The sequence below is a fragment of the Acinonyx jubatus genome, chromosome B1 (assembly GCF_027475565.1).
Source record: "Acinonyx jubatus isolate Ajub_Pintada_27869175 chromosome B1, VMU_Ajub_asm_v1.0, whole genome shotgun sequence".
NCBI classification, from domain to species: domain Eukaryota; kingdom Metazoa; phylum Chordata; class Mammalia; order Carnivora; family Felidae; genus Acinonyx; species Acinonyx jubatus.
Window position 1 is genome coordinate 93400689 of NC_069382.1, and position 27611 is coordinate 93428299.

Below are 27611 nucleotides of genomic sequence, written 5' to 3' on the forward strand. Positions count from 1 at the left end.
ACTTAAATGTTTATTTATTTATTTTGAGAGAGAGAGAGAGAGAGAGAGAGAAGAGGGGCAAGGGAGGGGCAGAGAGAGAGGGAGACAATCCCAAGCAGGCTCTGCACTGACATGGGACTTTTCCCTACAAACCATGAGATCATGAGCTGAGCCAAAATCAAGAGTTGGAGGCTTAGCAGACTGAGTCATCCAGGCACTCCAACCCTTACATTCATTTTTTAAAAATTAAAACCATCCACAAACAAATATTATAGCAATAGTATTTTACACATCTAAGATTAGCAATGAATGCAATAAAATTACTGTCCATTTGTAATACCTTAGATATAATAATTTTGTTCTCATTTTTAAGTTTTCCCTTCTCTGTAGTTTTTTATGTCATGTATATAATTCAGTCTGAATGAACTACTTAACTTGAGGAAAAGACATATGTTATGCAAAAACAATTTTTTTATAGATTTAGCACATCTCCTTAAAAAATAATCATTGAGACAGCAAATGTAAACATAAGAGTTAGTGTCTACTGACTAGGAAAACAAGAGGGGCTGATTATCACAAGTTTTTACAAACAGCAGAGCTGAAAGACTAAAGTTTTAGAAGTCTGCTGCCTCATCAGGGTCAAGCCTGGTGGGGACAGTGGTGTTCCTGTGTAGAAGGAGGGCAGAGACCCAGGATGCAGCATACTCTCAGGACCCCCTGGGTCACACTGGGAGGGACAGTTCCCCTTCTTAGAGTGCATTTGGGAGAGGCTGCACTGGCCCTCAGGGAACAAAAGAGCTGGTGGACACCATTGTGCTGCCCTGTTCATCAGCATAGGAGCAGAGACATCCGCTGAGGGCAGCTAACCTTGATGCCAGCTTTTTGCTACGCTTTACCATAAACTCCAAGCCCCTGCAGGAGTGTGCGACTGCTTTTTGAGGACAAACTGGAACCAGCCACAGCATGGCAAGACCATCCCCCAGAGAAATAACACAGGTCCTTACCATGTGCCAGGTCCCTAAAATGTGGAGTTTTGAAACCCACAAAGGTGGCTGAGGTAAAACACAGGAGCACTGCACTGCTGTCAGGTGGACAGATGGTGGGACATCGGGTGGGTGAAGGCAAGGATCTGACAGAAGCCTGGGAAACAAGAGGGGAGATTGTTCACTCTTCTGTGAGGGCTTCCTGAATGTCAACAAGTGCAAAGTCCCCTCTCAGGGGAAGAGAGTGAGATGATGCCATATTTCACTCTTCTCATCAGCATGGACAAATTTCAGCAAGTGGTACAACACACACAGGGGAGGATTGAGCCTTTTATACCAAACCTGGCATGCCTGCATTCTGCAGGTATCATTTTTAATAGGGCAAGTGTGATTGAGAGCCAGGGAAGCAGTGAGGTCTTTCCCCCAGAAGACCAGCACAAACCCCCTGCACACACCAGGTCTACTGATTATAGACTGCAGTAAATCTTTAGCTCTAGTGGAAATAGGACCAGCACAGGCTTTACTAAGACACAAAAGATGGAGACCTAGACAGAATGCCAAGACAAAGGAATTCACCCCAAAAGAGAGAAAAAGAAGAGGCTATGGCCAGGGAGCTAATCAAAACAGATGTTAAGTAATATGCCTGAACCAGAACAATCATAAGGATACTAAAACAACAATCATAAGGATACTAGCTGGGCTTGACAAAAGAATAGAAGAAACCAAAGACCCTTACCGCAGAGTTAAAAGACCTGAAAATTAGTAAGGCTGAAATTTAAAAATCTATAATTGACAGGCAAAACTGACTTGATGTAATGACCACAAGGATGGAAGTAACAGAAGAACAAATATATGATATACAAGATAAAATTATGGAAAAAAATGAAGCTGAAAAGAAGAGGGAAATAAGACTATTAGGTCATGAATATAGACTTAGGAAACTCAATGACTCCATAAAGCACAATGACATTCATATCATAGGAGTCCAGAAGAAGAAGAAAGGGAAAAGGGGGCAGAAGGTTTATTTGGGCAAATTATAGCTGAAAACCTCGCTAATCTGGGGAAGGACACAGACATCCAAATCCAGGAGACACAGAGAACTCCCATCAAAATCAACAAAAGCAGGCCAACATCAAAACATATCATAATAAAATTTGCAAAATACAGAGATAAGGAAAGAATCTTGAAAGCAGAAAGGGAAAAGAAATCCCTAACATACTAGAGAAGACAAATCAGGTTAGCAGCAGACCTATCCACAGAAACCTGGCAGACCAGATAGGAGCAGCATGGTATATTCAACATGCTGAACGGGAAAAATAAGCAGCCAAGGAGACGATGCAACAAAGTTGTTATTCAGAATAGAGGGAGAGATAAACAGTTTTCCAAACACAAACTAAAGGAGTTTGTGACAACTAAACCAGCCCTTCAAGAAATATTAAAGGGGACTCTTTGAGTGGGAAAGAAAGACCAAAAGCAACAAAGACTAGAAAGGAACAGAGAAAATCTCCAGAAATGACTTTACAGGTAATACAATGGCACTAAATTCATATCTATCAATAAGCATTCTGAATGTACATGGCCTAAATGCTCCAATCAAAAGACACAGGGTGTCAGAATAGATTAAAAAAAAAAGACCCATCTATATGTTGCCTACAAGACACTCACTTCAGACCTAAAGACACCTGTAGATTGAAAGTGAGGGGATGGAGAACCATCTGTCATGCTAATGGAAGCAAAAGAAAGCCACAGAAGCCATACTTACATCAGACAAAATAGATTTTAAAGACTGTCATAAGAGATGAGGAAGGGCACTATATCATAATAAAAGGGTCTATCCAACAAGAAAGCTAACAATTACGAATATTTATGCCTCCACCTTGAAAGCACCCAAATTTATAAATCAATTAATAACAAACATAAAAAAACTCATTGATAACAATACAATTAAACTAGGGGATTTGACACCCCACATACAACAATGGACAGATCCTCTAAGCAGAATAACAATGGCTTTGAATGACACACTGAGCCAGATGAGCTTAACAGATATATTCAGGACATTTCTTCCTAAAGCTACAGAACGTACTTTCTTTTTGAATGCACATGGAACATTCTCCACAACAGATCACATACGTGGTCACATATCAGACCTCAACCAGTACAAAAGATTGAGATCATACCATGCATGTTTTTAGACCAGAACACTATAAAAGTTGAAGCCACCCACAAGAAAAAAATTGAAAAGACCACAAATACATGAGGTTAAAGAGCATCCTACCAAAGATGAATGAATGGGTTAACCAGGAAATTAAAGATGAAATTTTAAAAAAGATATAGAAGCAAATGAAATTGAAAACAGAATCTTTGGTATGCAGCAAAGGCGGTCATAAGAGGGAACTATATACCTATACAGAATTACTTCAAGAAACAAGAAAATTCTCAAATACATAACCTAAACTTACACCTAAAGGAGCTAGAAAAGGAACAGTATATAAGGCCTAAAGCCAGCAGAAGAAGGGAAATAATAAAGATAGAGTATAAATAAATGATATAGAAACAAACAAACAAACACCCAGTAGAACAGATCAATGAAACCAAGAGCTAGTTCTTTGAAAGAATTAATAAAACTGATAAACCCCCAGCCAAACTTATCAAAAAAGAAAAGAAAAAGGATCCCAATAAATAAAATCACAAATGAGAGAGGAGAGATCGCAACAAACACCACAGAAACAGAAACAATTATAAGAGAATATTATGAAAAATTATATGGCAAAAAATTAGATAATCTAGAAGAAAAATTCCTAGAAACATGGAAACTACCAAAACTGAACCAGGAAGAAATAGAAAATTTGAACAGAACCACAACCAGCAAAGAAATCGAATAAGTAATAAAAAGCCTCCCAACAGGGGAGCTTGTGTGGCTCAGTCGGTTCAAGTCCAATTCTTTATTTCAGCTCAGATCATATCTCATGGTTCATAAGACCCAGTGCACTGGGATTCTCTCTCTGCCTCTCTCAATCCCTGCTTGGGATTCTCTTTCTCCCTCTTTCTCTGCCACTCGCTTTCTCTCTCTCTCTTTCTACCTATTTCTCTCTCTCTCTCTGTCTCTCTCTCTCTCTCTCTCTCTCTCTCTCAAAATCAATGAATAAACTTAAAAAAAAATCTCCCAACAAACAAAAGTCCAGGGCCAGATAATTGCCAAGGGATTCTACGAAACATTTAAAGAGTTAATACATATTCTTCTCAAACTGCTCTAAAAAAGTAGAAATGGAAGGAAAACTTCTGAACTCATTCTACAAAGCCAGCATTACCTTGATTATAAAAACCAGACAAAGACCTCATTAAAAAGGAGAATTACAAATTTCATATATTAAAAAAAAAGAAGTTGACTAGTACAAAGAAGAGTAACTTACACATAAGTGATACTACTGAAGAATACTCAGTAGTTTTACAATTATTTTCAAGGTCAGCATGTCAGTAAGGTCATCAGTAACTTTAAAACTAATCAAACCAGAAAACCAATCCCAGATTTCAGCTTTAAGACATCTTCCCTCACCCCCATTCATTAAATAACTTCTAGTAATATTGTCGGTGTCTGAATTTAACCAAGAAAATAGAATCACTAAAAATAATTTCGGAATCATTTGTATATGGGAAATACAACTTGAAGAAATAGAGAATGAGCTAGGGAAGTCCATGCCTAGAAAAAAAAGTCACACATTTGAGAAAATTTAGTAAGGACTTCATATGGAAACACAGGAGTGAAGAACTCAGAGATCATAAAGCCATCAGAGAAGCCACCACATTTGACAGCCAGAACCACCAGGACCACAGGTCTGGAGATCATGGAGATAGATATGAGAAGCCACCAGATCTCTATGGCCAGATCACCACAACTTCTTAGACTAACAATTATTTTATTTCTCTTTTTCAAATTTTATACCCAGGGCCTCATTAGCAAACTCTAGCCTAGAGCTACACAGGAAAAACTATTCTGGAAATCTTTGGAAGGAATCAGTGGCAGTGCTGAGTCAACCACAGAGTATCTGGCAGATATGGCTATGTGGTTCCTGTGGATCTACAGTATTTCTCATGAGGTTAGGGACAAATGAGGGAACTATTTTTCTAAAGTAAAAATTAGGGAATTAGTTACTGATTACCTTACTGACATTCTGAGTTTGAAAATAGTTGAAAAAGAAAAAAAAAAGGAGAATTACGGTCAATATCCCTGATGAACATGGATGCAAAAATTCTCAACAAGATACTAGCAAATCGAATCCAACAGTACATTAAAAGAATTATTCACCAGGATCAAGTGGGATTTATTCCTGGGCTGCTGGGGTGGTTCAATATTCACATATCAATCAACATGATACACCACATTAATAAAAAAAGGGTAAGAACCATATGATCCTCTGATCTATTAAGATGCAGAAAAAGCATTTGACAAAAACAGCATCCAATCTTGATAAAAACCCTCAACAAAGTAGGATAGAGGGAACATACCTCAACATCATAAAGGCCATATATGAAAGACCCACAGTTAATATCATCCTCAATGGGGAAAACTGAGAGCTTTCCTCTATGATCAGGAAAAAGACAGGGATGTCCAGTCTCACCATTGTTATTTGTATAGTACTGGAAGTCCTAGCCTCAGCAACCAGACAACAAAAAGATATAAAAAGCATCCCAATTGGCAAGAAAGAAGTCAAATTTTCACAAATTTCAGATGACACGATACTCTATGTAGAAAACCTGAAGGCCTCCACCAAAACATCGCTTGAACTGATAGATGATTCAGTAAAGTCTCAGGATATAAATCTGTTACATTTCTATACATGAATAATGAAGCAGCAGAAAGAAATCAAGGAATACGTGCTATTTACAATTGCACCAAAAACCATACAATACCTAGAAATAAACCTAACAAAAGGAAGTAAAAGATCTGTGCTCTGAAAACTATAGAAGCTTTATAAAAGAAATTGAAGAGTACAAAAAGAAATGCAAAAGCATTCCATACTCATGGATTGAAAGAACAAACATTGTTAAAATGTCTATATTACCCAAAGCAATCTATACATTTGATGCAATCATTATCAAAATACTACCAGCATTTGTCACACAGCTAAAATAAACAATCTTAAAATGTATATATAACTACAAAAGACCCAGAATAGCCAAAGGAATTTGGCTGAAAAGAAAATCCCGAAAAGGAATCCTGAAAAAGAAAAGCAAAGCTGGAGGCATCACAATTCCAGACTTCAAGCTATATTACAAAGCTGTAGTCATCAAGACAGTATGGTACTGATACAAAAACAGACACATAGATCAATGCCACTGAATAGAAGACCCAGAAATGGACCCACAGCTATAAGGTCAACTAATCTTGGACAAAGAAGGAAAGAATATCCAGTGGAAAAAAGGTAGTCTCTTCAACAATGGTGTTAGAAAAATTGGACAGCAACATGCAGAACAACGAAGCTAGACCACTTTCTTACATCATACAAAAAAAAAATTCAAAGTGGATGAAAGACCTAAATGTGAGACAGGAAACCATCAAACCCTAGAGGAAAAAACAGGAAACAATCTCTTTGACCTTGGCTATAGCAACTTCTTACTAGACACATCACTGGAGGTAAGGGAAACAAAAGCAAAGAACTATTGGGACCTCATCAAGATAAAAAGCTTCTGTACAGCAAAGGAAACAATCAGCAAAACAAAAAGGCAACCAATGGAAAGGGAGAAGATATTTGCAAATGACATATTGGATAAAGGGTTAGTTTCCAAAATCTATAAAGAACTTATCAAACTCAACACCCAAAAAACAAATAATGCAGTGAAGAAATGGGCAAAAGACATGAACACTTCTCCAAAGAAGACATCCAGATGGCCAACTGACACATGAAAAAATGCTCAACATCACTCATCATGAGGGAAATACAAATCAAAACCACAATGAGATACCACCTCACACCTGTCAGAATGGCTAACATTAACAACTCAGGAAACAACAGATATTGGCGATGATGTGGAGAAAGGCTTTGCACTGCTGATGGGAATGCAAACTGGTGCCACCACTCTGGAAAACAGTGTGGAGGTTCCTCAAAAAAAGTAAAAATAGAGCTATCCCATGACCCAGCAATTGCACTACTAGGTATTTATCCAAAGGATACAAAAATACTGATTTGAAGGGGCACATGTAAGCCAATGTTTATAGCAGCACTATCAACAATAGTCAAATTATGGAAAGAGGCCAAATGTCCATATATTGATGAATGGATAAATAAGATGTAATATATATTACATCTTATTTATCCATGATATCCATGGATATATATATCCAGATAGATAGATAGATAGATAGATAGATAGATAGATAGATATCCATGGATATATATATCCATATATATATATATATATATATATATATATATATATATGGATATACTCAGTCACAGAAAGATAAATATCATATGTATGATTTCACTCATATGTGGAATTTAAAAACAAAACAGATGAACATAAGGGGAGCAAAAAAAGAGAGGGAAGCAAACTCTTAACTGTAGAAAACAAACTAAGGGTTGACAGAGCAGAGGCAGGGGATGGGCTAGATGGGTGAAGGGTATTAAGGAGGGCACTTGTTGTGTTGAGCACTGGGTGTTATATGTAAATGTTGAGTCACTAAATTTTACTCCTGAAGCCAATATTATACCATATATTAAACAACTAGAATTCAAATAAAAATTTAAAAAAACAAATAAACTTAATACAGCCAAAAAAAATTAAGAGTGTGTGGCATGTGGGAAACAAAAGAAGGTTTTTAATTAGTAAGAATGCCTGGAAATCTTGAACACCTACCTGATCTAGAAAGTTTATAATGCTATCACCAAAATTACATGGAAACTTAGAGAAGGATTTGTGAGTACAAAAAGCGATGAAATAAGAACTGAGAAGAGACAGGATGTATAAGTAGAATTTGAGACTGTACCTTAGGTTGCTGAAAAATACAGAGGGGACACTGACTCTGGAGATTTTGTTGTGAGCAGACTGCAAATAGCATTGACTGGGGTATGAGTCAGATGGATTCAAAGAACCATTTTGATCTGGTACCATTAAGACTTCTTCAGGAGCTTGATATACTATCTAAAGAAATCAGTCATCCTGAGATTTCAGGAGAAATAAGAATGAAATTTATTTTAAAAGGACAATGCTCCCAAGAGTTAGGAAAAATCTTAAACAAAGGAAACCACAGAGAATCCTATTGATGCATCTCAAGTCTATGCTTAACTAAAGGAACGACTTGAAAGCACTTCTGTTAATTGTTAATTTGTGCATGAGTTGCCCTCCTTCCCAAAATGTGCTCATGCCTTTGTGAGGTTATTAAAGTTGTATTTATGTTATACACTCTCCTCCTCAGTAGGTAAAAGCAAAAAGAAGGGGTCTTGAATCCTAGGCATTAACACCAGAATGGTGGACTATGATAGGAATTCAGAATTAGGGTGGTGAAGCTGAAACTGGCTGAACCAGAAATTTACCCACATTGAGGAGTTATAAGATGAATAGTAAATTAACCACAAGGCAGGCAGAGTCCAGCAGGACTGCATGTCAGAGGCAGGCAAGAGCCGTGAGTTAAGAACCAGGCAGCTATGTCTGACTCTGCACTGGGCATGGAGCCTGCTTGTGAGTCTCTCTCCTCCTCTCCCTCTGTCCCTCCTCCCACCTCATGTGTACATTCTCTTTCTCTTTCTCAAAAACAAACAAACAAACAAACAAACAAACCAAAAACAAACCAGACAGACACAGGGAAGGCACAGCCTCACAGTTCCCAGAGATCAGGCAAATACAGGTCAGACCCAAGCAGGGAGGCCAAAACCAGAAGGCTTAACTATCATAGAGCAAAGGTAAGCAGATGGCTGAAGCCCTGAACAGGCAGAGTAGGGCCATGAGTTTCACAGAATGTACAAAGAGGGCAAGGTGAGTTAGAAAACAGATATAGGCATGTGCAGAATTATGATGTATGTATGCCTTTATGTACAAAAGTAGCAAAATTGAATATGATTCTGACAACATAACCTGTTTGACACTGAATTCTGAAATTTTTCCTTTGTATTTCATTAAATATACTATTAGTAAATACAAACATTATACTTTATTATCTATTTGCCTCTTTCTCAAATGACAGTAATTCAAAATATCAGTGTAAGAAAACTTTTCTGCTGCTTCCTAAGGGATCACTGATATTTCCCAAAAACTAAATTGTCCCAATCAGATGTCAGTAACAGTGGTCATGAAAGAAAATAATAGTGGTCATGATCAAACACTCCTGGTATTCTAAGGAATTGAAGATGACACAAACAAATGGAAAAATATTCCAAGCTCATGGATTGGGAGAACAAATGTTGTTAAAATATCCATACTACCCAAATAAATTTACAGATCTAATACAATTTCTATCAAAATACCAACAGTATTTTTCACAGAACTAGAACAAATAATCATAAATTTTTTTATGGAACCACAAAGGACTCTGAGTAGCCAGAGCAATCTTGAAAAGGAAGGACAAAACTGAAGTATCACAATTCCAGATTTCAAGATATACTACAAAGCTCTAGTAATCCAAACAGTATGGTAACTGCACAAAAACAGACACATAGATCAATAGAACAGAATAGAGAGCCTGAAATAAACCCATAATTATATGATCAATTAATCTTCAACCAAAGAGGCAAGAATATGTAATGGGAAAAAACAGTCTCTTCAACAAATGGTGTTGGGAAAACTAGATTGCAATATGCAAAGAATGAAATTGGACCACTTTGTTACACCACACATAAAAATAAACTCAAAATTAATTACATACCTACATGTGACACCTGAAGCCATAAAAATTCTAAAAGACAGAATAGGCAGTGATTTCTTGGACAGACCAACATTTTTCTAGATATGTCTCCTCAAAAAATAATAAATAGAATTACCATATGATCCAGGTAATTCCAGTACTATTTACACAGGAATATGAAAACATGAATTTGAAAAGATATAGGCACTCCTATGTTTATTGCAGGATTATTTACAAGAGCCAAGATATGGAATCAGCCCAAGTGTCCACTGATAGATGAATAAAGAAGATGTATATACATACACACATAATACATACATACATACATACATACATGCATGCATACACACATACAAACACACACATACACACAATGGAGTAGAATATATACGATGGAATATTACTTTGCCATAAAAAAGAATGAAATCTTGCCATTTGCAAATACAGGGATGGATCTAGAAAGTATAATGCTAAGTGAAATAAGTCAGTTGGAGAAAGACAAATACCATATGATTTCATTCATATGTGGAATTTAAGAAACAAAACAAATGAACAGAGGAAAAAGAGACAAACCAAAAAACAGACTCTTCAGTACAGAGAACAAACTGATATTTACCAGAGGGGTAGGGTAGGGAAAGTATGTGAAATAGGTGATGAGGATTAAGAGTATACTTATGTGCTCTTGATGAACACTAATATATAAAATTGTTGAATTATTATATTATACACCTGAAACTAATACAACACTTTGTGTTATTTATACTGGAATTAAAACTTTTTAAATAAAAAAATTTAAAGACATTTTTTAATGTTTATTTTTGAGAGACAGAGTATGAATGGGGGAGGTGGTTAGAGATAGGGGGACAGAGGATTGTAAGCAGGCTCTGTGCTGACAGCAGTAAGCCTGATTCAGGGCTCGAACTCACAGAACTATGAGATCATGACCTGAGCCAAAGTCAGACTCTCAACCAACTGAGCCACTCAAGTGACCCAAGAAATATTTTCTTAATGTAGGAAGTCACTGCCCTGAAACCCCTAAGAGCTCCTGACAGCCCTGGCTACCCAACCTTCTCTCAGGATTCTTCCACATTACATAGCCACTATGGGGATGGCTAGTATCTATTTTGAAGGGTCAGGGCCATGCCTCATCAGTTGAATTCTCTGAATATCACGTTGGGGAATCATATATGCCTTATTTTAACAAACTGGGCAGCTAGCTGTTGCCTTTGGTGGTACTCAGAAATCTCCTGTGGTCCCCGTCCTTACCATCTTCACCACTCAGCTACTTCACTTTTGTGTTGGCAAATCCCACTGGCCTCACTCATAAATGTTCTCATACTTCCCAGCTTCCACTGCTCTGCCATGTGCACTCTGCACCTGCCATCCCACACTACATATGCAAGGCAATAACCACTGACTTCCGGTGGCTTTGGCTGAAGCTTTGGATCTCCTTATTTTATCCTATTTAAGGCAAAGTTCTGGATTTCTTTATCTGCTGTGTATAATTAATGCCCATTTTTGTTATCTTAATATTTCACATCATTGACTTTTCTGTTTTAGTCCTGTTTCTTTGTTTTCATTATTATTTTGGACACTTTGTTCCCTGTATTCACTTTCTTACCTACTAGGATTACCTTTACATCTCCGATCTATCCTCTCATTAAAATTCAGAGCCCACATAAGTCTTCTGCTTTGATTGACTGAGTGATTCTTCCCTGTGCCCATGTTTGGCAGGCATTTAATAGTAATTAAAGATTTCCCTGATCTGTTCATAGGGCTCTCTGATAATCAACAAGAAGTCACTTTGATTGATAGTCACTGTCACAAAAATAAGAAGGCAGAACCTCGTAACAAATTTCCATGAAGAAATATTCAGTAGATGAAATGTTCCAAATGAGTGTCCAGACATATTTAACCTCAAAGCAAGGTTTTTTTAAGGACAATGTGAGCTTTATTGTCTGGCAACCATATCAAAGTAGAGCCAGGAATAGGAATTCTGAGTGTCCCTAAGGCCTGAAAAAGCCCCTAAGGTTCCCTTTCTCCTACTCATTAGCTGGAACTCTTTGGTGGTGTGAGGGATCAACTAGAAATCTATAGCAATAAAGCTGGTGGTGAGACTGTCCTGGCAGGTGAGAAATTAAGACAGGAAGTGAATCCTGTGGGCTTTAAAATAATGAGGAGAAATGGCAAAACCAACAGCAGTGGGTAAAGGGCATGAACAGCTAAAGAGTCTCCATGGGTCATCATTGGAAAACATATTATTTCAGTATATATTCTCTTGATTTAGTGCCTGCTGCCTGAGGTTTGTGGTACCACTAAAGCTAATAAATCATTGCTCTGGATGACAGCCTGAGCACCTGTGTTTTATCATGCAGCAGGAAACCCTGTAAATTACCAAGAGAAGCAACTAGTGACCATGCAGCAGAGCTGAGAGAATCAGTCAAAGCCTCAGTCCATTAAGCCCATTTCATTTTATTTGCAGGTGCATTAAAAGAAATAGGGAGCACCACAAAAAAGATGAGCCCCAGCCTTTTGATTAGTGTTTAATGAGAACGACACAGGACGGCTAAAGCAGACTCCTAATGGTCTACAGATGGAATATGTCCACGGTGGGACCTCACCTGCCTCTATCCGCCCATTGGCTATGCTGCAATTTAGCTTATAAAAGCAACAGGACAACTTCAAGGGAGTAAGTTTGTGGCAGGCATAGAAACCTTACTTTGTGCTTTTGTGCCTTTGAGCTTTGTTTCGTGAGAAAGTTGGCTTATGAATTCACTTGGTGTGTCACACTTTTCAAAACTTTTTATTCCACAACTTCCTCTCAAATTGGCCAGGAAAAAAAGTGCCAAAGCCAGATATACTTTTTTAGCAAATTCATCAAAGTGAGTAAGCTCATTCTTTTTTCCCTTAACTTTTTATTCCGACTACTTCTGCCTTGTTATGATAACCTCTATATTCTTGAGCATTCACCAGAGGCAGAGTAAAAGTAAGTTTGACTAAACAATATGTTTTCACTACTCACTTAATGGAGCCATCAACCATAAGATACACATCCACAAGAGACAACCTGCAATAGTGCTTTATTCAAGCACTTCTTGATTTAAAGTCTCCTGTCATTAAAAGAAAATCAAGTGCTCCTAACTTAGGTCAAGATGACATTTAACTGTGTAGGGCTACGTTTTTGACTACCCAGAGATCATTAATCTGGGTTGAATATATGCAGTGCTATTCTGAGGTCACACTTCTTACATGGAAGGACTCAGAATACACCTGCTGGGCTTCCAAATACAAGGCCACAAGCCCATACTTCAGCATGCCAACTTCTGGAAGACAGGAGAAAGGGAATTCTCATTATCTCTAATTGTCTGTAGTTAAAATAGCCAGATGGCCATAATTCAGCAAAAAACCAACAGCTCTCTCTTCCTTGTCATTCATTTAGAAACGATGATCTGGATAGGGACATACGGTAAGCAATAGATCTTCCCTTCACATACTCTCTCTCTGTTGACTGTGGGAAGTAAGAACACCCATAGAAAGATCCCCACTTTGTACCTCTCTAGGAGTGACTGTTCAACTAGTTCTCAGTTATTCAGGGAGAAGTCCTGCCATATTTTGGGTAATTTTCATTCTGTGTGTCTCTTATACTCTGTCATTGTCTCTTCATATGCTGTCTGCTATTTCTGGTTGTGCCATTGCTGGGCTGACAGAAAGAAGCATCACCCATCAGCAACCCCCTCCCCTGAAGCTGTGCCAACAGCACTTCAAGCAGGGCTGCTAGAGTAAGTACTCCATCAACTTCCACCTCTCAAAGCTGTCAGCCCAAGATGATGTATCTACAAAGGGATTTCAGAGCTTTATACGTAAATAATGCCTCTTCCAAAGCACATATTAACTGAGCAAACAATACGCCTTAATTCAGCATGTGCATTTGCATATTTACACAGAAGCCCCTGCTGCTTATTTGCCTAAGATAATGAAAGAGCATCCAAAGGACCTTCTCCACCGGAGCTTTTTCACTGAAGAAAATATGATGGGTTGATTTAAAGTTTAATTTCCTTTTTCTGTGGGGGAGAGAGTCATTGTTTAGATTAATTTAGATAACCCATAGTATCTGGTAAAAGAGGGATTAGCTCAAGATAGAAATTCTTATCAATTGTTTTCTTTACAGTGCTGCTGATTTATTTCAGTATGTTTTGCCAAATTTTCTTCAGACTGACAAATCTTCTTCAGTCTGAAATGAGGTTAATAACACCTGTGGAAAGACAGGGAGGCCTAATGATGTGAAAAGCTGTGAAGTTAAACAAAGTTTTATAGAAACATGAAATCGTAACAGTGGAAATCAGACTAATAAGACATCTCTACTCACAACTGTCCACTGAACAAATGTTTACTCACAAATACCCTGCATAACTAGGTAAGAGCAGCATCAATGGGACTCATCTTTATAGATTTTCATACATTAAATTTTTTCTTTCAGTAAAATATTCCTGAATATGATTTTTGTAGTACATCCTTATCAAGCATGCCTCCCAAAACCCATTTTAGATTAATAAGTGATAGAAATAATCAGATGTTCAACATTTCCTTTTCTGAGGTAAACTGAGTTCAGTTTATCATAAAAATCACCCATCGACTCGAATAGAGAAAGGCATCAAGGTTAGAAAAAAAGAAACTTGTTTTATTTGCATACTGAATGAGGGTGAATGTAGAAAATCATAAGAAATCTGCAGAAAATCTACTACTAGAACTAATAAGTTTAGTAAACTAAGGACACAAGATCAACATACCAAATACTGTATTTCTGTACACTAGTAATGAACAATTAGAAAATTGAATTTAAAATTAGAAAGTTAAAAATCAATATCATTTACAACAGTATCAAAAATCAAGGTTAATGAACAAATAGGTTAATGAAATGTGATATTCAAAACTAAACCCACACATATACAATGAATATGTTTTAAACAAAAATCCAAGGCAAATTAGTGGAGAAAAGAAAGTATTTTCAACAAATGGCACTGGAACAACTATACAAATGTATGAAAAAATAAAAAAAGAACTTTGACCCTTTCTTCACACCATTCACAAATGTGATTTGAGATGGATATAGACTTGAACTTAAAGCTAAAATTCTAAGGGCTTTAGAAGAAAAAATAGAAGACTATTTCTGTGACTTAGGATAGAAAAGAACTTCTTAGGGAACACAAAAAATATTAACCATGAAGTACTAACTTTATTAAGATTTAAAACTCAGCCAAAGACACTGCTAAGAAAATGAAAAAGGAAGCTACAGACTGGAAGACAATATTCGTAATACTTTTATCTAACAAAAGACTCATATCCTAAATATATAAAGAACTCAATGATAAAAGAAAAAACCTAACTGAAAAAGTGCAAAAAAGTTTTGAGTTCACACTTTACAAAAATATACAGAATTCACAGTTCACAAAAAAGATATAGAATGGCAATAAACACATGAAAGGATGCCCAGCATCATTAGTCATGAAGAAGCTGCAAATTTAATCCAGAGTAAGGTGCCACTTCATACTCACTAGAATAGCTAAAATTAAAAAGACTCTCATGGTAGTAGGAGTGTAAAATGATATAACCATATTGGAAAACTGTATGGCAGTGTCTTAAGACAAACATGAATCTACCTTATGATCTATTCCTTCCATAGGTATTTACCTAAAAAGAAATGAAAACCTGTTCACACAAAGACTTGGACAGAAAACTTTATTAATAATAGCCAAAATGTGAAACAGTGAACATCAACAGAAAAATGGATAAACAAAATGGGGTATATATCATATAATAGAATACCAGTAAGCATTTAATTTTTGAAAAATGAACTACTGATACATAAAACATAAGTGAACCTCAAAAACATCATGTTAAGTGAAAGAAACTAGACACAAAGACTACATATTGTATTATTCTGTCACACAAATGGAGTTCAAAACCAGACTAAATTAATGTATGGTTCTAGAAATCAGAGCAATGGTTGCCTATCAGGATAAAGATTGCCAATGGTGAAAATGTTCTGCAACTTGTTTAGATTGTTGGTCACATAGACAAATGTTGGTCACATTTGTCTAAATTCATTGACCTGTACCTTTAAGAACTGTGCATTTTATTGTATGTAAATTTTACCTCAACAAAAAGGAAAAGAGAAATAATCACATGGAAAATATAGAGAATCAATTCTATATTGTCCATGCCCCAAAATATAGGGTGTTGTCTATCATCTAATTGCAAACTAATAACATAATTAAATACTCATTGAACATTTGCTATATAGTAGGAAACTTTTTAGGTTAGCACATTTAATGGATTTTTCTCATTTTATCCTCAAGGTAACCATATGAAGGTACATTATCATCACCACCACTTTACAGATGAGGAAACTAAAGCCCAGAGAGATTAAGTAATTTACTCAGGATCACATAGCTAATCGGTAAATGTTTATAAGAAATCTTTATCAGAGAAAGATATATTGTATCTAAGTTGTGAAGAGTTTAAGAAAGAATGTGAAAGCTTAGTGAATTCAGGGTAATATTAATCGTGATGATAGTTAAGATTTATTGAACACTAACTATATGCCAGACATCATCTCAGCACTTAATGAATTTTAATTTATTAAATCTTCACAATGACTCTATAAAACTGGTATTACTACCCTAGTTTTTACCGATAAGGAAACTGAGACAGGGAGAGTTTCAGTCGTTTGATCAGGTTGCACCACAAGTAAACAGCAGAGATTTCCAAGATATTGAAGAAGAACAGACAAAATAAAGAGAAGGAACCTGCAGGATGTTTGCATTCCTGAAAACTCAAAAGTGAGATGTTATTACTAAAGAACACAATTGAAAGTTAGCCATATTAAGAATGTCATAATGAGAAAAGCCAGAAGCAAAGTAAGTGATCAGGGAGAAAGCAACACATCCCAGCTATATTCACCTTCAGGGAAGGACTTACAAGATACCTGGGAGGGATCTGTGCATTGGATAAAAAGTGCTGCCACAAGAGGCTGGTCTCAGTTGTACATTGTGATTGAATTCTCTCTGCCTAGGTTTCATAGGACCATGAAAGTACAGTCTTGGGCTTTAACATAAATCAACTACATATTTGTGAATGCACACAACTTCACCTGTTCTACCAGAAACTTTTGCTGCATAAAGTTAAGCCCCAAGTCCAGGGAACAGTAAAGCACCCTCTTCCTGTGTGGCAGCTGCCAGTTTGGGCATGGCACTGCCAGGAGTTGCTGCCACTGAGGCAACTTGAGACCACTCAATGGGGTGAGAATAGGTTAACAAGAACAAATATGAACATGAGGTCATCTTTGTGAGATTATAAAATCATCCCAATTAAATACAAAATTTTGAACTGAAAAGCAAATGCCATAATGATCTGCCTTGGTGGGATGCAAAATAAGTCATCTCCTGTGGACCTCAGCTCTACCTCCTTTCTCATAGGGATGGACTGTATCATAACTCTGGGGGCTGACATTTACCAGGAACCTTGGGAGCAACAGAGCTAAGCCCAAAGTCATTCCTAATAGCTGAACAGGAGGACAGGTGAACTTCAAGTCTTTTCCTTACCACTTACACACCCAGGCTGTAGGCTAAGGAAATGCTATCAATTCGGTGGGCAGCTGAAGGCAATGCAGCCTTGCCAGGCTTTCCTACTCCAAGAACACCAGGTGAACATCAAGATTTGTTTCTAATATACTAGCAGAGAAATGGGAGACTTGCAAGTAAAATCCAGTAAATATTTAAGAGAAAAATATTGGGGTTCCTGGGTGGTTCAGTCAGCTAAGCATCCAACTTCAGCTTAGGTCATGATCTCACAGTTTGGGGGTTTGAGCTCCACATTGGGCTCTGGGCTGACAGCTTGGAGCCTAGAGCCTGCTTCAGATTCTGTGTCTCCCTCTCTCTGCCCCTCCCCTACTCTCTCTAAAATAAAATAATCATTAAAAAAAGAGGTAAATATTTAATTTTTTTAATAGGCTAACTATAAGCATATGCTCTAAGAACAAAATTGAAGAAACATCTAATAGCAGGTATTTTTCTCTTTATGGGGAAATGTGAGAAACTGTTTTTCACCAATTTGGGAAGAAAACTGTATGGAATGATGGTTTCTAGTATATCAGTTCTTATTTCTGTTTCTTGAATACATACAAATTTGTGTGTTGAAAAAGCACTCAATAATGACAATAATGAGGACAATACAGTGCATTTTGCTTTGATCATTGCAAGGATGAAACAACATTACCTCAATTATCTTTTAACCACTAGAAATACCTGATGTAACCAGGTACATCTTTAATATAAAACATATGAGCGTTTTCTCTGTAAAATGCCAGTGCATATATATAATGTGACACTGGAGGTGGCATGGCAATTAAGGGTATAATTGCTGTAATTACTGATGGAATTACTCATATTCCTCTATGCTACTTTTTCTAATTATCTTGGTTTAATGAAAATGTGTATTTTTGCATTGAACAGGATGTGGCCGTCACTTGGCTGCCTGCCTGGGATGATGTACACTGTCTGTCCCTTGAATGAACATAGAGCAGAGAGGTCACCACTTGTTTGCAGGAAGAAGAGGTTTCTGGAACACAACAGGCAATTTAAATGTGTGTCATGAACATCCTGAAAAAGCTCACAGATGGGTTTCATTGGAAGAAATATAACAGTAGGGGGGACATTATCCTAGAAGGAGCCCAATAGCTTTACAGTCTTCAGATTTTAATGAGAATGACTTGTAAAAATAGTACAAAGGTTTCATACTGTTTGTCCATTCTTCTTCTAGTCTCTGACTCAAAAATGGATTCAAACAGCTCCATTTTTCCTGGTTTTGTTACACTCTTTATCATAGGAATGAGGCCTGAAAGATTGGTGCTTTAAACATTCTGAAAATTGCCAAGACTTGAAAGAAGCCTACCCTCTCTCTTTTTGCTTCATGTATTTTAAATGCCTTGGAAACTTCATTGGCAATCTACACTGCTTATTTATTCATTTATCAGCCACTTGTACAGAGGTTAAATAGATACCCATTGAACAAAAACTATGTGGTTATTCAAAACATATATCTAATATAATTAAGTTTTTCTAGGAATAAAATGTACTTCCTAAATCTGGACAACTATTGGTACCACAGCCACTTGGTACCACTTATCAGAAGAACTATAGTATTTATTTATTTTATTAAGTCTATGAAAACCTATGGAAGGAAAACAAAAACAAAATTTAGAAAATTATCTTGATTCAATCACTCAATAATTCTAAGGATCTACTTTCAGAGCCTGTATTAGTTTTTTGCTGCCGTCAACAAATTACCACAATATTAGTGGCTTAAAACAATACAAATTCATTATCTTACAGTCAGGTCAGAAGTCTAACATGGGTCAATAGAGCTGCACTCCTTCTCAAGTTGTAGTAAAGAATGTGTTTCCTTCATTCATAGCCACATCGCTCCAACCCCTGCATCTCCTCCAACTATCCTGCCTTATGCATATAAGGACCCTTGTCATTACATGGGGTCCATTAAGATAATCCAGAATAATGTCCCTCTCTCAAGGTCCTTGACTTAATCACACCTGCAAAGACCCTTTTGACATAAAAAGTAGTATATTCACAGGTTCTAGGGATTTTTACTGTGGATATCTTTGGGAGCCCATTATTCTGCATACCACAAAGTCTTTTATTTTAAATCTCCATTGCTTACAATGGATTAAATGCTTTAATGGATTAAAAAAACTTACATTTTTTTAATCAACAATTTCTGAAGAGATGTGAATTGCTGTTTTTATTAATTCAATTTTTTATAGAGCTAAAAAATGTCAGAAATTGCATATTTAAGATTCTGTTACAGAACTGGTTGCTATTCTTCCAGTTTTCACTTGCCTAGTCAATGGGTGGATGTTTCCATCTTGAAAATCAGAACCAAGAGAATATGCACACAGGTATGTGTTTCTAAATTAAAATAAAATCCATTATTCAACTGAAATTATTACCTCTTACCTACCTTTATTCAATGACATAACCATTAGGTCCTTTTTCCTGACCATCCAAGCTTCTGCCTCTCCTATTCTCAGGTTTCTACCTTTTGAAAACTCTTACGTTTTTCTGTGAAGTTTTTCATTGTTTATTGATGCTTCCTTCTGGAAAGGTTTGAGTCCATGGCAATCCCAAACTTTCCCTTTTCTCACTGAATACAGAGTTAATAAACTGAACAAAGTTAAGCCAGAAATAATATCGTTTCCTTGGGGATGGCCATGGATATCTTATTATTCTGTACCTTACTATATACCCTATATACCCTAAAAGGTATTCATATATGTATCAGGATGAAATAAGGATATATAGTTGCATAATAGAAAAATAGTTCCTGAGTAGGAAGATAAACAATAATCCTGGATAAATACTCCTGGAGAGATCTGCACCAATGCAATGTAACAGTCCCTCAACTATTAGTCTCATCTACTCAATGAACATATGGAAATTAAATACATCAGCATAAATGACAAAGTAATTAACATATAATCAATGGGTCATCACCTAACTGGTCACCAGCTCAGATCGATATAAACAAATGAACAAATAAATAAATAATAGATATACACAGAGAGTATCCTAAGTGTCTGCTGCATCCTAGGGCAAACTGACAAGATCAAGTGACAAACCCTCTTTATTTTTACATCACATACATTAAATACCTTGGAAACCTAATTGTCAGACTACACTATCAACTTATTTATTAGCCTGCTGGTAAAAATAGATAAAAGTTTAATATAATCCAAGCATTGTTGCAGTATGAAGTTTGTGCACATCCCTAAGGTGTAAGTCATATTACATTCTTCTAGTTCTATACATTCATAAATTCAGAAACGATTTATTGAGTACTTACTATGTGCCAGGCACTGGGATAGGTATGGTTCATTGATTGAAAAAGACAATAACTCTTGCCTTCATGGAGTGCTAACAACATTCTAGTGAGGAACATAGACAATGCACATGATAAATAAGAGGTATATTAGATAGTGTTATGTTCCACGGGAAAAATAAAGCAAGGGAAGTGATGTGAATTGTTGTGGATATGAGGAGATTATATTTTGGACAGGTTAGTCAGGGAAAGCCTCATTGAAAGGGTGACTTTTAGTTAAAATGGGAAGAAAGTGAAATCAACCAGTCATGCAAGTACCCAGAAGGGTATCCCGTGCAAAGGGGATGGCAAGTTTGAAGGCCCTAAGGCTATAGGTAGAAGGCCAATGTGGTGGCGGCTGAGAGAGAAGGATGAGAATCATAGCAATAAAATCAGAGGGAAATGAGGAGCCAGATGCCATAGGGTTTATAGGTCATGACTAATACTTTTTCTAAATGAAATGGGAAGGCATTAAAGTATTCTGAACAGAGGGGTGACATAATTTGACCCATGCTCAACAAAGTCAGTCTGTCCTCTACATTGAAAATAAACTAAAGGAAAGTAGGGGCAGAATCTGTGAACCAGTAGAAAGTCTATAGCAATAATCCAGAAATGATGGTGGCTTGAACCAGGTTGGTATCAGTATGCCTAGCGACAAACAGTCAGATTTTGAAGAGTCAAAAGGATTTTCTGAAAAAGCAGATAGGGGGTATGAGAGAAAGACATGAATCAAGGATTATGCCAAGGTTTTGGTTGAACAATTGGAAAAATGGAGTTATCACAACTGAGACAGAAAAAAAGATTATAGGAAAAATTGACTTGAGGGATGAAAGTGTCCTGATCACCAATTCCAGCTTATGTTGGTGGTGGGGAGAAATTCTTTTCCACACACCACCAAGCAATGCTCAGGACATCAGCTGGGTGTCCTATAACTCAATTCTAACACTATCTATAAGGAGATAGCATCAAATTCCACTGGTTAAGGGATCTATCTTACAAGACTGTCCCCATCTTCAGATGTCATTTGCAAAGCCAAGCCGTTACCTGTACTTGTTACTAACTGGTTATAAATCAGATGTTCCCATGACACCCTCCTTCCTTAGGTACAATTAATTTGCTACAGAAGCTTACAGAACTCAGAGAAACATTTTTCTTTCTAGATCACTAGTTTACTATAAAAGGATATAATTCAGAAATAGCTAAATGTAAGAGATGCATAGGCAAGGTATGTGGGAAGAGGGAAAAAAGCTTTCACACTTTCTCCAAGCACATCACTTTCCCCAAATCTCCAAGTATTCACTGCCCAGAAGCTCTTCACTGAACCCTGTCAATTTGGGTTTTTATGGAGGCTCTATTATATAGACCTGATTGATTTCACCATTTGCCATTGGCAACTGAACTCAATCTCCAGCCTCCTCTCCTCACTGGGGGTGGGGGTGGGCAGTGAAATTTCCCTTCTAATCATAACCTTGATTGCCCTGGCAACCAGCATCACACCCCCCTTAGGTATATCCCAAAAAGCACCTTATTCACATAAGAAAAGACCTGTATCTCCCTCCTCACTTAAGAAATTCCAATGATTTTAGAAAGTCTATGCCAGAATGGGGACAAGGACCAAAGTCCAAATGTATATATTTCTTATTATAAATCACAATATCACAAAGGGAAATTCAAGAGCCCAGTTTTAGACACATTTAGGTTGAAATACCTATTAGACAGCCAATTAAAGATGTTCAGAAGCTAGGTGGAAATACGGCTTAGACATATTCAGCTGCAGGCTCCCATCTACCTGACTGGTAGAGAATTCAATCTCAGTCATTGAAGGGTTATTTTCCTCTCCACTGGCTATCAGGATCACAGACTTACATTATACCAGAAAACTAGGAAAGGACTTGGTGCTTAGTCCACAGTGATTCTAAACATTGCAGTTGCTTCTCTTCCTTCATGCTACTGTCAAGAGCTGGTACTCTGTCCCTCCACTGCCCACAGACTGGTTAACAGAGACAGACAGATGACCTTCAGGACACAGTGCAAACGTCCAGTCATTAAAAACACGAGCTGAAACCACCATAATCAAATCAACTTACTTTTTGACTTGAGCAGGTTATTTAACTTGTCTGTACCTCATATCTACAAAATTATTAGAATACGCCAGGACCAGAATCTACCACAAAGGATTATTGTGAGCATTAAATTTAATAGTCGAGGAGGAGACAAGATGGGAGAACAGCATGGAAGTTTTTTGTGTGTCTCGTGTCCATGAAATACAGCCAGACCTGTACACTAAACCATCCTGTACACCTAGAAAACTGATATGAGGATTAACACAACAATCTGCACAACCTGAACCACAAAATTCAGTGGGTATGTGGCACAGAGAGGTGAACTGGGGCAGAGAGAAGCCATGGAGGACAGGGAGTGACTTTCATGCAGAGAAGGATGGAGACAGGGGTTGGGGGGGGTGGGGGGACACGGGAAAAGCACCACCCCAAAGCAGCTGGAGAGAAAGTGGAAAAGTGGAAACAGCCACAGGGACTGAACTAAAAAGGGAGAAAGGACAAAGGAGAAGATTTAAATTCCATTAAGACTATAAATAGGGGGAGTGCAGAGTCTGAAACTCCATAGCACAATACCTGGCGGTGTCCTGGTAGGAAGGGCGAATCCCCAGGAGCAGAGTGGAGTCCCGGCTTCTTCAGGCCACATGGGGAGAGGTGGTTCCCCTGCTGGAAGGACACCTGGTAGAGGCTGTGTGAGTCCCCCAAAGGCAAGGCCCCAGTGGACCCGGGAGAACAACCACATTTTCTGGTGCTGGAACAAGGTCATTAACGGTGAAGCCTGGTGCCAGATGTGTGTTGTGATTTGCTATAGTCCCTGAAATGCTGCTGCTACACTATCTCCTGAACTTTTTCTGGGGTGGGCTGGCACCTGGCCACAGTCTGTTGGCATTGGCAGCAGCACAGTCCCACAAAAGTTTCTGGGTGCGGCCAGCACCTGGCCATTGCTCATTGAGACCCTCCTGCGAAGGGCAGAAAGGATCAAACCCTCAGTCGCTCAGAAGTATGGGGTCGGGAAAAACAGCCACATCTGATACAAAACTAAGAAGGGAGATGCTGTCTGGGGCTTGGTCATGGACTGTGTAAACGCGAGGAGTGGACGGAAGCTGAAGACAAAGGACAGGTACGTGATTGCTCATGGGGAGAGTAGAGTCCAGACACTAGAGACTGGGTAGCTGGGTGATGCCATTTTCACCAATCCCATGCATGCACATGTGCACCTACAAGTGCCACAACAATCCACCCCAGTAAGCTAAGCAGCACCACCTAGTGGAGAATGGAGCCATTGCACTGAGTCCCGCCCAACTCGTCCAACTTTGCTCTTCAAGAACACAAGTCTCTCCACCTGGTTATTTTATGGACTATGAAGTGCTTCATACTTTGAATTCTAGGGGAAAACAAACTAATTTCAGTAGTATTTCAGTCTGTTCGCCAGTCCATCTACTCGATTTTCTTTCTTTTCTTTTTTCTCTTTTCGTTTCTTTTCTTTTCTTGATACAGAAAGAAAAAATTAATTTTTATATTCAATATTTATTAAAAATATTTTTCTTTAATTTTTTCCTCTATATTTTTTATATTTGTGTAAATTTCTTCAGTCTATTTTACTCCCATAATTTCATTTTAATCTACTTCCCTGTATTCATTTCTTTCAATTTTTCAAATGATTCCTTTCTATTCTTTCTTTCCCCTTTTTTTTTCTAATCTATCAAGCCCCTTTCAACACCCAGACCAAAACACACCTAGTATCTAGCACAATTTATTCGATTTTGTGTGTGTGTGTTTTTAATTTTTTAATTTTAATATTTTTTATTTTTTTTAATTTTAATTTTTTTAACCTCATTAATTCCTTTTCTCCCTTCAAAATGATGAAATGAAGGAATTCACCTCAAAAGAAAGAGCAGGAAGAAATGACAGCCAGGGAATTAACCAATAGAGATACAAGGAAGATGTCTGAACCAGAATTTAGAATCACAATAATAAGAATACTAGTTGGAGTCAAGAATAGATTAGAATCACTTTCTGCAGAGATAAAAGAAGTAAAATATAGTCAGGATGAAATAAAAAATGCTATAACTGAGCTGCAATCTCGAATGCATGAAACAGTGGCAAGGATGGATGAGGCAGAACAGAGAATCAGCGTTATACAGGACAAACTTATGGAGAATAATGAAGCAGAAAAAAAGAGGGAGATTAAAGCAAAAGAGCACAATTTAAGAATTAGAGAAATCAGTGACTCCTTAAAAGGGAACATCAGAATCACAGAGGTCCCAGAAGAGGAAGAGAGAGAAACAAGGGTAGAAGGGGTATGTGAACAAACCATAGCAGAAAACTTTCTTGACCTGGAGTAAGACACAGACATGAAAATCCAGGAAGCACAGAGGACTCCCATTAGATTCAACAAAAATCGACCATCAACAGGCATATCATAGTCAAATACACAAAATACTCAGGCAAGAAGAGAATCATGAAAGCAGCAAGGAAAAAAAAGTCTCTAAACTTCAAGGGAAGACAGAACAGGTTTGCAGCAGAACCATCCACGGAAACTAGGCACGCCAGAAAGGAGTGGCAGGATATATTCAATATGCTGAATCAGAAAAATATGCAGCCAGGAATTCTTTATCCAGCAAGGCTGTCATTCAAAATAGAAGGAGAGATAAAAATTTCCCAGACAAGCAAAAATTAAAGGACTTTGTGGCCACTAAACCAGCCCTGCAAGAAATTTTAAGGGGGACTCTCTAAGGGGAAAAAAGATGAACAAATTAAAAAACAAATAAATGAAAACCAAAAGCAACAAAGACTAGAAAGGACCAGAGAACACCACCAGAAAATCCAACTCTACAAGAAAAATAATGGTAATAAATTCATATCTTTCAGTACTCACTCTAAATGTCAATGGACTCAATGCTCCAATCAAAAGACATAGGGTAACAGAATGGATAAGAAAACAAGATCCATCTATATTCTCTTTACAAGAGACCCCCTTTTAGACCTAAAGACACCTTCAGATTGAAAGTAAGGGGATGGAGAACCATCTACCATGCTAATGGTCAACAAAAGAAAGCTGCAGTAGCCATACTTATATCAGACAATCCAGACTTTAAAATAAAGACTGTATCAAGAGATGAATAAGGGCATTATATCATTAAGGGATCTATCCACCAAGAAGACCTAAAAATTATAAACATTTATGTTCCAAATGTGGTAGCTCCCAAATATATAAATCAATTAATTGCAAATATAAATAAATTAATTGATAATAAAATCATAACAGTAGGGGACTTCAACACCCACTCACAGCAATGGACAGATCATCTAATCAAAAAATCAACAAGGAAACAATGACTTTGATTGACACAGTGGACCAGATGGGCTTAACAGATATATTCAGAATATTTCATCCTAATGCAGCAGAATATACATTCTTCTCCAGTGCACACGGAACATTCTCCAGAATAGACCACATACTGGGACACAAATCAGCCCTAAGTAAGTACAAAAAGACCAAGATCATACCATGCATATTTTCAGACCACAACGCTATGAAACTCGAAAACAACCACAAGAAAAAATGTGGAAAGGTAACAAATACTTGGAGACTAAACATCCTACTAAAGAATGAATGGGCTAACCAAGAAGTTAAAGAGGAAATTAAAAAGTTCATGGAAGCCAATGAAAAAGATAACACCACAACCCAAAACTTCTGGGATGCAGGAAAGGTGGTCATAAGGGGAAAGTGTATAGCAATCCAGGCTTTCCTAAAGAAAGAAGAAAGATCTCAGATACACAACCTAACCTTACACCTTAAAGAGCTGGAAAAAGAACAGCAAATAAAAACCAAAACCAGCAGAAGGCAGGAAATAATAAAGATTAGAGCAGAAATTAATGCTATCGAAACAAAAAAACAGTAGAACAGATCAATGAAACCAGAAACTGGTTCCTTGAAAGAATTAACAAAATTGATAAACCACTAGCCAGTTTGATCAAAAAGAAAAAGGAAAAGCCCAAATAAATAAAATCAAGAATGAAAGAGGAGAGATCACACCCAACACAGCAGAAATCGAAACAATAAGAGAATATTATGAGCAATTATATGCCAATAAAATGGGCAATCTGGAAGAAATGGACAAATTCCTAGAAACATATACACTACCAAAACTGAAACAGGAAGAAACAGAAAATTTGAACAGACCCATAACCCATAAGGAAATCGAATTAGTAATCAAGAATCTCCCAAAAAACAAGAGTCCAGGGCTAGATGGCTTTCCAGGGGAATTCTACCAATCATTTAAGGAAGAGTTAACACCCATTCTCTTGAAGCTGTTCCAAAAAATAGACATGGAAGGAAAATTTTCAAACTTTCAAACTCTTTCTATGAAGCTAGCATTACCTTGATTCCAAAACCAGACAGAGACCCCACTAAAACGAGAACTATAGACCAATTTCCCTGATGAACATGGATGCAAAGATCCTCAACAATATATTAGCCAACTAGATCCAACAATACATTAAAAAAACTATTCACCATGACCAAGTGGGATTTACACCTGGGATGCAGGGCTGGTTCAATATCCATAAAAGAATCAGTGTGATTCATCACATCAATAAAAGTAAGGACAAGAATCATATAATACACTCAATAGATGTAGAGAAAGCATTTGACAAAATACAGCATCCTTTCTTGATAAAAACCCTCAAGAAAGTGGGGAAAGAAGGACCATCCCTCAAGATTATGAAAGCCATATATGAAAGACCCAATGCTAATATCATCCTCAATGGGAAAAAACTGAGAGCTTTCCCCCTAAGGTCAGGAACAAGACAGGGATGTCC